We start from the raw sequence: 9,786 nt of genomic DNA on the forward strand, positions 1-9,786 counted from the left end.
AGGTTTTAAATAATCTTTTAATCTATGCTCTCTCGGACACTTAGTCCCTCAGGCGTGTCCAACTCTGGACTGTAGCCCACAAGGCTCCTCTGTCCATAGGATTTCCCAGGGAAGATTACTAAAGTGAGTTGCCATTTCCTCCTCCAGGTGATCATCTCAACCCAAGGATCAAACCTGAGTCTCCTGCATTGGCAGGTGGATTCTTTACCACTGAGCCATCGAGGAAGCCCCCAAGCTGTTTCTAATCTTGCAGTTTACTTGTTGAAGAAATTCAGGCATTTTTCCTATGTGTTCCCATCAGTTTGGATTTTGTTGATTGCATCCTTCTGGTGTGATTTAAAGTGTTTTTCTCTCCTCCCTCTTCTGTATTCCCTGTAAACTAGTATTCGGATCCAGAGGCTGGATTGGATGTAGATCACAAAGCTATTTACAGAGAGGAGGGAACTGTTTGGTGTGCTGAAGTCCATGCTGCTGGGTCCATGCATGATCTCCTCTCTGCCACCAGGTTACTCTGCTCATGAGCCAGTGTGCAAACACCGGGGAGGATGAGGACAAAAGTGGGCTGACAGCTTTGACTGAAGTCCTAATCACTCAGTTGTTTATCTCTTCTCCTGCAGAGAATGTTTTCTGATGGGCATTAAATGGGTCAATACAGATTCTCACGCTTAGCAACCACCCCCAAAGTTCTATCCACAGGGCTCCTCTCCAAACTTACGTCTCTTTCAGCTTCCGATTTTGCTTTTCCAGGTCCTTGACAAACCATCCAAACCACTGACCACAGCCCGGGAGTCTAACAGGGCTCCCCAGGTGGTGTTAGTGGTAAAGAATTTCCTGCCAATGCTAGAGACACAAGAAACATGTATTCAATCCCTGGGTTGAGAAGATCTCCTGGAAAAGGAAATGGCTTCAGTGATTTTTGCCTGGAATATTTCATGGGCAGAAGAGCTTGGCAGAATACAGTCTGTGGGGCCACGAAGAGTCGGACAGGACTGAGGAAACAGCACAAACACCAGGAGTCTATGTTGACACTTTCCTCAGGCAACTTCTGTGTCTCACAGAAGATGATCAAGTGTCCATGGGTAGGTCTTCTTACCATTAACATTCAAGGCCACCACTGAGAGAGGCCGTGGTGTATCTGCAGTCCACTTTTGGCTGGTAGCTATCATTCAGTTGACCCATCTATGATCCACACTGGGCTCTTTTTCTGCTTTGCCTGTCAGCTGGTCATAAGGAGCACTTCCTCCTTACATAAGATCACAGATGTGAACTAAGGGGGCGCTTTAGAGCAGTAGCAGGAAATGGCGTGGATGTCCAGGCCATCCACTTGTCTCCTCTAAAGCCTAATCCCCAATGTAGCACTTTCATTATGGGATAGATTTCTGCTGCCTCCTTCCCAAGCCTATAACTTGTTGGTTCTCTCAGTATCCAGCTCCTGACCACATGGCCACTTGACTTCCCACGGTCAGAAGCTATATTTCTACAAGAACCCAGGTATACATCAGGAGTTATTTTTGCAATAAAGGTACATAGTTCTCTGCTGTAAATGCCTCTACCGGTTTCCTGAGCCCTCATACTGTGTTGTCGCTCTTACCAGGATGTACAGAAGATCGACCTGGCATCTTTCTCTACCGCAGAAAAGTCTGACGCTGTGTGATCTCCCAAGTTGTACAAACCAGGGAGCGAGGCTGCCTGTGCTACAATCTGGAGCTGCTGGAGAATTGCTTTTGCTCTGGGCCCCACTCAAAACTAGGGCTTCCCACGTGGCGCTGTTGGTAAAGAACGCGCCTGCTGATGTAGGAGACGTAAGAGACACGGGTTCCATTCCTGGGCCAGGAAGATCCCCTGGAGGAGGGCATGACAATCCATTCCAATATTCCTGCCTGGAGAATCCCACAGAGGAGACTAGCGGGCTACAGTCCATAGGGTCGCATAGAGTCAGACTTAGCATGCATGTACCACACCACTCAAAACTATCAGTTTTCTGTATCTCCTGATAAATGGATCTTAGCAGGATTCCCAAGTATAGAATATGTAGCCTCCAAAATCCAAAGAAGTCTGCCACATGCAACTTCTAAAACCCAGTCTGCCAGGCATTACGTTTCTTCTCAGTAGTAGGACTTTGAGATGGAACAAGTTATCTTTGCTTGGGAGAGTTAGCCTCACCATGGCTCAAATCACTGGACCCTTAATAACTGTATCAATAAAGCAGTTCCCTGAATCTTTTCTGTTTTTTCTCCAATATATCTACTAAAAAAATACTGGACGCATTTACATAGGTGCCATTGATAATAGCATGTGATAATATGTTTTTCAAAAATGATGAAAATTTATTGAAGGATGACAGGAAACTACCTAATTGTACACATATGACATCTAACACAGCCTCCACTAGTGTTTTGTATTCAACAACCGACTTTTTTAAAGTGGTTTTTAAAAATTAATTTATTTTTTATTTATTTATTTTTGACTGTGCTGCGTCTTCATTGCTGTGTGCAGGCTTTCTCGAGCTATGGAGAGCAGGGGATACTCTCTAGTTCTGGAGTGAGGATTTCTCATTGCAGTGGCTTCTCTTGTTGTGGAGCATGGGCTCTAGGGCATGTGGGCTTCGGTAGATTCGGCACCCACGCTTTGTTGCCCCACTGCGTATGGAATCTTCCCAGACCAGGGATTGAACTCATGTCCCCTGCACTGGCAGGTGAATTCTTAACCACTTGACCACGAAGGAACTCCAGGCTGTGGGGCTGGCAGCTTTGGCTTCCTCGGGAAGGTCTTGTTTTGTTAGCGCTCTGGATTTTGCCTTCATGTCTCCTAAAACTGCCTGTCCTATTCTGCCAAGCTGCCAGATTGCCCCTGGTTTTGCTCCTCTCTGTCTTGTTTTGTTAGTTCATTAATTCATGTCTTTATTAACCTGTATACAATTACTTGTCTTCTGGTTTATTGAAATAATAGGTCAGACAACATTTGTCATAATACTGTCTGTTAAAGTGACTGGTCATAAAAACTTCAGCACATTATTCATCTGAAGGACACTCCCCATGAAGGCGACTGATTCTGCCATTCTCTTCCACCTTACAGTATTTCAGGACAGCCAGCTTAACCTTTTTTCTCTTACGCTTGTTCTTCTTGGGAGTGGCATGAGACTTCTTCCTTCTCTTAGCTCCCCCATGATGTCTCAACACAAGGTGAAGAGTGGACTCCTTGAATGTTGTAGTTAGACAAAGGACATCCATCTTCCAGTTTCTTTCCAGCAATGATCAGTCTTTGCTGGTCAGGAGGAACTCCTTCCTCATCCTGGATCTTGGCCTTTACATTTTCTATCGTATCCAAGAGCTTGACCTTGAGAGAGATGCTCATCCCTGTCAGGGTCATCACGAAAACCTGCATCCTGGTGGCAGTTCCATCACAGATGGTATACCCTAAAGTGGCTTTCCTCCTCTCCAATGAGCTTCAGGACAACCCAGCTAGGGTCTCCTTCCCACATTTGCCTTCACAGAGGCCACTGGTAAGGTTTCTCCAGGGGGTAACTGTCTTGTACTGCTTGGAATTTTTTATGTATTTTTTTTTTAAATTTTATTGGAGTACAATTGCTTTAGGGCTTCCCAGGTAGCTCAGATGGTAAAGAATCCGCCTGCAATGCATGAGACCCTGGCTGGATTCCTGGGTTGAGAAGTCCTCCTGGAGAAGGGATAGGCTACCCCCTCCAGTATTCTTGCCTGGAGAATCCCCATGGACAGAGGAGCCTGGAGGGCTACAGCCGATGGGGTCGCAAAGAATCGGACATGACCAAGAGACTAAGCACAGCACAGCCAAAGTTGCTTCACAATCTCGTGTTAGTTTCTGCTCACAGCAAAGCAAATCCGCTATAGGTATACATTATTCCATCTGTGGGGGAGTTCCTTCCCATTTAGGCCACAGCAAAGCACTGAGTAGGGATCCCTGTGCTCTCCGGTAGGTTCTCATTAGTTATCTGTTTTATACACAGTATCATTAGTACCTACACTTCATTCTCGGTCTCCCAACTCATCCCATGCCCCTTTTCCTCCTTGGTGCCTGTACATTTGCTCTCTGCCTTGTACTGCTTTTAGACTTTGGCCTTGGTGAGCTCCAGCAATCCAGTCTGTCACCCTGGCTGTCTGTCTGTCACTATTTCTCTCATACACATGCCCTGCAGGACTGAAGGGCACACAGTCTACACCCCAGCTGTTGGGAGCTCTACTACAGACAACCCTGAACCCTAAGCTTAAGCAGAAATCATCTCAGTGGAAGGGCATCACCTCACCAATTTCCCTCTTCCTGGGGCTAGCCTATAACCAATGACTAGTTGATACAGAGGATAAACACCACCCTCACTTGCATCTTTCCCTTCCCTTCCTCTGAAAAGGCCACCCTAGAATAACCCTTCTGTTGCCCACCCACTACACCCCTCCCCTAACCAGGATCACCAGCTTGGAGCCCCTTCCTTTAGGCTGCTCCTCTAGCACCTCTGTTGGAAAGGTTCTTGAACCCAAGTCTCCCTACCTGACTTTCATATGTCAAGGCTCCTGTTTCGTTTGGGTTTTCACTGGGAAGAAAAAAAAAGGGAGACTTCCAGAAAAGAAGAGAGAAAGAACAAATAGAGAGGGGTGAGGATAATAGATACGCACCTTGTGAAGCCCAATCCAGCTGGCCAAAGGATTTTTTCCACATTGTTCAGTTGCTAAGTCATGTCCGACTCTGCGATCCCATGAACTGCAGCACACCAGGCTTCTCTGGTCTTTTCACACTATCTTAGAGAAGAGGAGAATGTACTCTTGTTACCTTCAGACAGTGAAACTATAGGTGATCTTTGCTTTTTTTTTTCCTATATTTTCCAAATTTTAAAATTTTATTTATTTATTTTTGGTTGTGTGGGTCTTCATTGATGCACACAGGTGTTCTCTAGTTGCAGCTCACAGGCTTCTCGTTGCAACGGCTTCTCTTGTTTCGGAGCATGGACTCTAGGGTGCCTGGGCTTCGGCGGTGGCAGCATGCGGGCTCAATAGTTGTGGCACACAGGCTTAGTCACTCTGCAGCATGTGGAATCTTCCCAGACCAGGGATCGAGCCTGTGTCCCTGGCATTGGCAAGTGGATTCTTAACCACTGGACCACCAGGGAAGTCCAGAATTTTTTTCTTTTTGCAATGAACAAATAATTATTTTAAAAAAATAAACATACAATGAGGCTCTTTAGAATAAGGCAGGGGGCCTGGAGGGCTTCATTCCTCTCCTCCATTCTCTACCTTCCTCTCCGAAGAGGATGTAGTCCAGGATGGCTATGGGCAGAGGAAGTCAGGCCGCAAATCTCCGAGGCAGCTCAAAGCCAGGATTTCTGGCCCAGCAGATTTTCTCATTCTTTGCTTCCAGCCCCAAATCCCACGCTTACTCACTTCACAGCACCTACTTTTAACCTGCCAAATGCCACTAAATCTGCAAATTAAACCTCTGATTACAGAATTCTTTTTGATGTAAAAAAAATGTGGGGATTTTTAAAATGTAATTATTCATACACTAAGATTTTAATTGTTCTGCTTTTCTCGCTCTCTCACCTTTTTTTTTTTAAAGCAGGGTGATTCCCGCATGTGGGCCTGCCCAGGCAGCTCCATGGGCCAAGAAGGAATTCCTGGGAGGCTGTGAGGGGTCTGAGCAGCAGCTGGTGGCCCAGGGCCACGCCCCCTCCCCCTCTCCCGCCCCTCCCCACAGCCTTCCACCTCGGCAACATTGCAGCGCCGAAGGCCAGGGCTCAGTGTGATCCCTATGTGGGGAGCCTTGGACCCAGGCTCAGCGTCTATGGCACTGGGACTGGGGAAGGTTTTGGAGTGGAAAACCTGGAGCCAGCCTGGTTCAGAGAGATGGGGAAGTGGTCTGGGCTGCCTGCCCACTTTTTTGGTCTGCTCCTTTCCCCACCTTGAGCTGCAACCAGACTGGTTTTTAAAACTTGTGATTTTTTTTTTTTTTCACTTAAAATTTTTTAAGATCTTTTCAAATTTTATTTATTTTTTTTCCATTTATTTTTATTAGTCAGAGGCTAATTACTTTACAATATTGTAGTGGTTTTTGCCATACATTGACATGAATCAGCCTTGGAAAAACTTGTGATTTTAACCACTCCCCGCCAGCAGTTAAGAATCTGCCTTCCAACCCAGGGGAGTCAGGTTTGATCCCTGGTTGGGGAACGAGGATCCCACATGCCATGGGGCAACTGAGATCACGCACCACAGTTAGAGAGAAGCCCCCGCTTGTGGCAGCAAAGACCCAGTGCAGCCAAAACAAAAATAATAATAAAATAAAATTTGTGCTAAAATACACATAATATAAAATTTACCCTTTTAATAATTTTCAAGTGTCCAGTTCAATGGCATTAAGTGCCTCCACAGTCTTGCGTAACTATCACTACCATTCACCTCTGCCACATTTTCATCATCCCAACCTGAAAGTTCTCTACCCATTAAACATTAATTCCCCATCCCCTGCTCCCCTGAGCCCCTGCAACCACCTGTCTCTTTCTGTCTCTATGAATTTGCTATTCTAAGCACCTCACCTAAGTGGAATCATATGGTGTTTGTCCTTTTGTGTCTGGCTTTTTCACTCACAGTAATATCTTTAAGAATTTATTCATGTTGTAGCAAACGTCAAAATTTCTTTTCTTTTTAAGCCTGGATAATGTATGGATATACCATTTGTTTACCCGTTCATCTCTTTTACGGGGTCTTTAAAAAAAAATTATTATTATTATTGTCTTTTGGCCATGCTGCATGGCATGTGATATCTTAGCTCCCTGACCAGGGATCAAATCCATGCCCCTTACATTGGCAGCTCTGTGTCTTAACCACTGGACCACTAGGGAAGTCCCTACTTATTCATATCTTGATGGACACTTGAGTTGTTTCCATGTCTTGGCTACTGTGAATAATGTTACTATGAATATGGGTGTACAAATATTTATTCAAGTCTCTGCTTTCAGTTCTTTGGTCTTGTTGTTGTTGTTTAGTCACTAAGTCGTGTCTAACTCTTTTGTGACCCCATCGACTGTAGCCCACCAGATTCCTCTATCCATGGGATTTCCCAGGCAAAAGCATTGGAATGGGTCACCATATCCTCCTCTAGGGGATTTTCCCCACCCAGGGATTAAACCCACATCTCCTGTGTCTCTCCTGCATTGCAGGCAGATTCTTTACTGCTGAGCCACCAGGAAAAACCTATTCTTTGGGTTATGTACCCATAAGTAGAATTCCTGGATCATATGCTCCAGACTGATCTTTTAAGCATACAAATTAAACCATTTCATCCCAAGCCTCTCTTGGGGACTACTAGGGTCTGCATGATGGGGTCCCCGCTGGGCTCAGAAGCTCATTCCATCCCATTGTCACCTTACAGACCTGGCCACAATGATACTTATCTCCTTGGGGATTCTCAACCACCCAAGCAAGCCCCAACCCTAAGTCCTTCCTCTAGCTGTGACTTCTCCCTGAAACTTCTCCTGCTAGGATATCCAGTCCTCACAGCTGGGGTGGATCAGAGACTATCTGCTGACCACCCCACCAACCCTGCTCCTCTGATCTCCATCATGTCTTCACCGTCTCTGTTCACTTTCCTTTTCAGCCTTATCATACTCTGGACTTACATTGCTTATTTATTTATTCCTCTATTGCCTGCCCCCTGCCCTCCCTCAAATGAAAGTTCCAGAGGAATAGGTACTTTATCTATTATAACTGCATGTCTAAACCCATGCTTAAGCCCATACTTGGCTTACAACCAGCACTCCTTAAAAATGTATCTTATGGGGATTTCCTTGGTGGCTAAGTGGCTAAGACTCTGTGCTGCCTATGCAGGGGTCCTGGGTTCAATCCCTGGTCAGGGAACTAGATCCCACATTCTGAAACTAAGATCCCGCATGCTGCAACTAAGACCCAGTTCAGCCAAATAAATAAATATATTTTTTAAATGTATTGGAAGAATGAATGAATGAATGATTGCAAGTCCATGACTTTCCAAGTGGTTGGACTTAGCCCACAGACGAAGCATGTGTATCTTACAGGAACATAGAGTTTACTTGAAGATAGAGGGATGCTATATTTATATGTATTTTAACAGGTATTTTGGGACTTCCGTGGTGGTCCAGTGGCTAACACTCTGAGCTCCCAAGACAGGAAGCCTGGGTTTGATCCCTTGTCAGGGAGATAGAGCCCACATGCCACAGCTAAAGATTTCACATGTTGTGATGAAGAATGAAGATCCCACATGCCGCAGCTAAGACCTTTTGTTGCTCGGTCACCCAGTCCCACCCAACTCTTTGCCACCCCAGGGACTGCAGCACAGAAGGCTTCTGTGTCCTTCACCATCTCCCAGAGCTTGCTCAAACTCATGCCCATTGAGTTGGTGATGCCATCCAACCATCTTGTCCTCTGTCACCCCCTTCTCCTGCCTTCAATCTTTCCAGCATCGGGGTCTTTTCTAATGAGTCAGTTCTTTGCATCAGGTGGCCAAAGTACTGGAGCTTCAGCTTCAGAATCAGTTATTCTAATGAATATGCAGGGTCGATTTCCTTTAGGACTGACTGGTTTGATCTCCTTTCTGTCCAAGATCTGGTGCAGCCAAATAAATAAATATATATACACACATATAGTAAAAGGTGTCTAACTCTTTGAGACCCCATGGACTGTAGCATGCCAGGCTCCTCTGTCCATGGAGTTCTTCAGGCAAGAATACTGGAGTGGGTTGTCGTGTCCTCCTCCAAGGGATCGTCCCAATCGAGGCATCAAACCCATGTCTCCTGCATTGCAGGCAGATTCTTTACCCACTGAGTCACCTGGGAAGCCCCTTTAAAAGATATATTAAGGTATATATTAGAACCATAAGTAAGGACACCAAACTGAGTGGCTTAAACAAGAGAAACTATGTTTCACAACTCTGAACACTGAGAGTTTGAGATCAGGTATCCACAAGGTTGGCTCCTTCTGAGGATCACGAGGGCAGGATCTGTCTCACTGGCTTGAAGATGATCATGTTTACACTGTCTTCATGTCATCTTCCTTCTGTACGTGTCTGTGACCTAATCTCCTCTTCTTATAAAGACACCAGTCATAGTGGATTATAGCCCACCCTAATGACCTCATTTTAACTTAATTACCTCTTTAAACACCCTGTCTTCAAATACAGTTACACTCTGAGGTCCTGAGGTTTAGGACTTCAACATAAGAATATCCATCTGGTGAGGGGGGGGCACAATTCAGTCCATAACAGTTGATAAGAATTCCCTCAGCCCAAACCCCAAAATTATAGGTTTCCCAGGTGGCACTAGTGGTAAAGAATCTGCCTGCAGTGCAGAAGACTCGGGTTCGATCCCTGGGTTGGAAAGATCCTTTGAAGAAAGGAATGGCTACCCACTCCAGTATTCATGCCTGGAGAATTCCACGGACAGAGGAGCCTGGCAGGCTACAGTCTACGGTGTCTCAAAGAGTAGGACATGACTGAGTGGCTTTCACTTTCAAACCTCAAATGTATTTGACTCACTCCCTCTAGAAGATTTTGTTTTTAGCTGTTCTGGCTCCTTGTTACTGCTTGCAGGCTTTCTCTTGTTGTGGCAAGTGGAGGCTTCTGTCTAGTTTTCGTGTGCAGGCTTCTCTAGTTGCACGTGGGCTCAGTAGTTGCAGGGTGCTGCCTTAGTTGCCCCCATGGCATATGGGGTCCTAGTTTCCCGACCAAGGATTGAACCTGTGTCCCCTGCATTGGAAGCTCAGAGTCTTAACCACTGGACTGCCAGGAAAGTCC

General features: G+C 45.7%; 1 pseudogene; it reads right to left on the reverse strand.

Annotated features, from left to right (window-relative positions):
- Positions 1-2,681: 2,681 nt before the first annotated feature.
- Positions 2,682-3,511, reverse strand: LOC110134811 (ubiquitin-ribosomal protein eS31 fusion protein-like; annotated as a pseudogene).
- Positions 3,512-9,786: the final 6,275 nt, after the last annotated feature.

The sequence above is a fragment of the Odocoileus virginianus genome, chromosome 2, assembly GCF_023699985.2.
Source record: "Odocoileus virginianus isolate 20LAN1187 ecotype Illinois chromosome 2, Ovbor_1.2, whole genome shotgun sequence".
NCBI classification, from domain to species: domain Eukaryota; kingdom Metazoa; phylum Chordata; class Mammalia; order Artiodactyla; family Cervidae; genus Odocoileus; species Odocoileus virginianus.